The sequence below is a fragment of the Octopus sinensis genome, linkage group LG3, assembly GCF_006345805.1.
Source record: "Octopus sinensis linkage group LG3, ASM634580v1, whole genome shotgun sequence".
Classification (NCBI taxonomy): Eukaryota; Metazoa; Mollusca; class Cephalopoda; order Octopoda; family Octopodidae; genus Octopus; species Octopus sinensis.
In genome coordinates, this window is record NC_042999.1 from 75,322,392 (window position 1) to 75,326,817 (window position 4,426).

The window sequence follows — 4,426 nt, forward strand, 5'->3', positions numbered from 1 at the left end:
TGTTTGTTTGTTTGTTTCTCTCTCTCTTTCTTTCTTTCTTTCTTTCTTTCTTTCTTTCTTTCTTTCTTCATTTCTTTCTTTCTTTTTTTCTCTTTCTTCATTTCTTTCTTTCTCTCTCTCTCTCTCTCTCTATTTCTTTCTTTCTTTCTTCACCGAATCGTTCTTTTTCTATTTCGTTATTTCTCTATATTTCATATTTTAATGTTTATTTCTTTATTTCTTTGTCGTTCTTGTTTGTTGACTGATGCCAAAATAAACCTCGTCGGTTTATCTTGGCATCAAAGCTTACAATCCCAAACCTAATCGTTTTTACACGGATTCTTAGTTTGAAGTTACTCGTCTCTATTTTCCGACACATCATCATAATTGAGCTCATATCCTTTACGTCACTCTGATTGAACGTTACTTGTAATACATACACACGTAGATAAATACAAACACACAAGCACACATACACTTACATATGCATCAATACCCACACTCATACACAAACGCATATACACATACACGAATCTAACACGGATCTCGAACTAAAATCGGATGTGTCGGATGAAGTAAAGTAGTTGTCAGACAGAACAGGATGTGTTCGTGTCTGTGTGGTGGCTGGGCAAGTGGCTTTGTTCTGTCCATTCGCAACGGATGTGAAACAATTGCGAACACAGTTGCCAGGATAAAACGCCATGCCTGTCTAACTTGTTCGTCTTAAAAGCCATGTTTAATTTCTGACTTGGTCCGTATGCAGGTCATGTTTAAGGATAATGTAGTTTAGCAAACACTATGGTTAGTGATAGCGCGTTAAATGCTTATCGATCTGTTGGTTTTGCTAAAGTGCTGATGCTGGAGGTGATAATGGTGTTGTTGTTAATAGCGTTGGTGGGGGTGTTTTTGATTCTGTTGCTGTTGTTGTTTTTGTTGTTTAACTCCAGGTCAGACTTGATCAAACTGAGCTATGATAAAAGACATTCCAACCGTGAACGCCCTGTCTTCAAAGCTTTGTCTATGACTATATTATCTGAACGTCTTCACTTTCTCTTTTAAAGCGGTTTGGTTCGATTCGAGGAATATTTGGTTGATATTTCTAACAAATAAACCACCATTTAGAATCTCTCTTGTTGGTTCGTTGTTTGTAGCGGTGACGGAGGTGGTAATCTTGTTCTTGATTGTTTTTGTATTGGTATTTTTGATTATTTTTATTTGTCCATATTGTTGCTATTGTTACTATTCTTGCTGTGGTAGTTAAGCTTCAGGACAATCCCGATCGACCAGACTTATTAACTAAAGTTATCCAAATTGTGACCATCTTATTGTTTTTATATTTTACTTTCCGACAATATATCGAGGATCGCATTATCAATGTACTTTTTAAAGAATTTTGGATGTGATTTGAAGCAAGTTTGGGTTTTTTTTTCGGACGACTTTAAATGATGTTGTTGTTCCGATCGTATCCCATTCTGGTTTAGTTTCAGGTCATACATGATCGAGCATATCTATGAGCAAAAGCAATCAGGCTGTGACCATTCTGTATTTTGTTGGGTATCTAGAATAACATTATCAAAATTGTATCGTTCCATTTCTAAGATAATAGGTTTCTTTTAGGGAATTCGTTGTCGTCGTTGTTGTACGTATATTTGTATGTACCAGTCAACACGGCTACCTACATTCATTCGTTCATACATACATACATACATACATACATACATACATACATACATACATACATACATACATACCGTACCACACACATAAGAAAGGAGAAAACATCAAACCAGGCGGGACACTCGGCGCCTTAAAGAGACTTTTTTTTATCCTTGATGCGACCCTCAGCCAATGAGCGCAGAAGTGAAATACATATATTAAATATGTGACATCGATAATGTTTACATTATTACAGCCGCTTATAATTCAAACTTAATTTTGTTTCTACTTGGGCAGCGCTGTTGCACATCAGCAGATAGGTTCCACACTGTTTGCATACATACCGCAGACCAGGGAATGCAATTGCTTCGAGGTGACTCGAGTACACAATGCTGATGAACTTCAAAAACAGCGAAATATCGACCCTAATTTGAAGTATTCAATATTTCTTAACACTTGATATTTTAAAGAGACTTTTTCCCGTGGCACTATTCCGCAGCATAAAATGAGTGCATAAACAAGACATATACAATAAACATGTGACATTGATAGTATTTACATTATTGTGTGTATATATATATATATATATATGTGCATACATCCACACACACACACACAGATATATAAATTTAAAAAATGTATAGTAAATGCAGAAACGAAAAACAGACACAGAATAACAAGTTAAAAGCATTTATTATATTAAATTTACAGAGGAACGGAAAACAGACACAGAAAGTCCCCAATTCCTCATCAGTTATCGACCAGTGGGTCTGACGCAATTTCGTGCCTTTAACGATAATATTGAGTCTCAGCTGGAGGCACCTGCAAGAGCTGCAGGGAATATGGAACCGAGAACACACAAACAATACATGAATAACAAACGATACAGAAATGGACATACGAAAATGAATAAATGTAATTCAACACGACACCGCTAGTGGATGGACGAGGGACAAAAACGAAATAAATAAATAAATAAATAAAGCAGAATGCAGACTTAAGGCCAGATGAAGACGAAGCATGGGTAACGCTTTGAGGGAAATCCCAAAGGATTGGAAACAGAAGGGCAGTAGACTGCAAAACAGGCTGAAGTGACGACTAGAGAATCTACGACCGGTCACCTCTACAACCGGTGTAACAGAGAGAGAGAGGGAGAGAGAGAGAATGAAAAGGCTGACCACGGGTCACGTCTCAGCAGCGAACAGAGGGAGACACAAAGGGCAGAGGAGAAAGAGAGCGAGGGGGAAAGATAGATAGCAAGAGAGAGGGAGAGAGAGAGAGAGAGAGAGAGAGATGGAGAGAGAAAAAAGGAGAAAGAAGTAAGGCTAGAAATAGAAGTCGTACGAATATGTAAATAACATACTTTGAATAAAACCAGGGTGCGTTGTGTTCTGTTAAATGATTTAAAAAGATATATAGTAAATGCACAAACGAAAAACAGACTCAGAATGGCAAGTTAAAAACATATATTAAATGCACAGACGAACGGAAAACAGACACACACAAACGCATATACACACATAAATACTCTTTACTCTTTTACTTGTTTCAGTCATTTGACTGCGGCCATGCTGGAGCACCGCCTTTAGTCGAGCAAATCGACCCCGGGACTTATTCTTTGTAAGCCCAGTACTTATTCTATCGGTCTCTTTTGCCGAACCGCTAAGTGACGGGGACGTAAACACACCAGCATCGGTTGTCAAGCAATGCTAGGGGGACAAACACGGACACACAAACATATACACACACACACACACTTATATATATATACATATATACGACAGACTTCTTTCAGATAGATATATACCATTTACAATTTTTTTTATTATACTACAATGAAAGTAACAAATAAAGAAAAGGACGTTAGAATTAAATTGTGAAGCACGGTGTTATTAGTTTGATTGGGATTGCATCCGTGCTAATTGACTTAAAGCGTTGTTAATCACATACTAATTTTCTTAACAACTAGAATCAAATGCTGACGAATGACAACACTTGGTATTATATAAAGTATGATTAATGCAAATACTGTGTACACTGTTTGTATATGTAAATATACTTCACTGGGAAAGGGAGAAATGTTAAAATTTCCTATTACCTATCCCTTGAAAATAAGGGGGTTAGTGTCTATTTAAAAGAAAACCAATATTTGTGGGAAGATGTGTGTGTGTGTGTGTGTGTGTGTGTGTGTGTGTGTGTGCGAGTGTGTGTGTGTGTGCGTGTGTGTGTGCATATATGTTCATGCTCGTGATCAGAGATGTACATATCATCAGCCACTAAGGGACATGCTCAACTGGTTATGGTCAAACAACTGACAAGCAAATCTGTGGTATTGAGCAGAATATTTGCTGTAGCCCATCTTTTATACTAAGTCATGTACATGATAACATTTCCAGTCAGTTAAGATCAGAAGCCATGGGCGCCACTGTCTGGTACTGCATCAGGGAAGTCATCATCATCATCATCATCATCATCAGCAGCAGCAGCAGCAGCACCAGCAGCAGCACCAGCAGCAGCACCAGCAGCAGCAGCGGCATCATCATCATCATCATCATCATCATCATCATCATCATCACCACCACCACCACCACCACCACCACCATTATTATGTTTTTTTTTAACCTTGAGATTACATAGAAAGTATTTTGCGTAGGATATGAGCAGTTCCCATGAGCACTATCTTTTGAATTTCTGCCAAATTTGGGTTTCCTGGTATCTGAGTTAGGTAGCAATCAGCCCCTTTTGCTATTCCCAGGGCACCTATGACAACAGGTATTGTTTTAGTCTTCAG

At 38.0% G+C, this 4,426-nt stretch overlaps 1 long non-coding RNA gene across 1 annotated transcript in view; it reads right to left on the reverse strand.

Annotated features, from left to right (window-relative positions):
* The window catches only part of LOC118762483, a 24,506-nt gene extending 21,074 nt beyond the window's left edge, over positions 1-3,432 (reverse strand). Inside the window, exon 1 of the long non-coding RNA XR_004998238.1 lies at positions 3,422-3,432. This is a non-coding gene — a long non-coding RNA (uncharacterized LOC118762483). The remainder of the gene's footprint in view (positions 1-3,421) is intronic.
* Between the last annotated feature and the right edge of the window lie 994 nt (positions 3,433-4,426).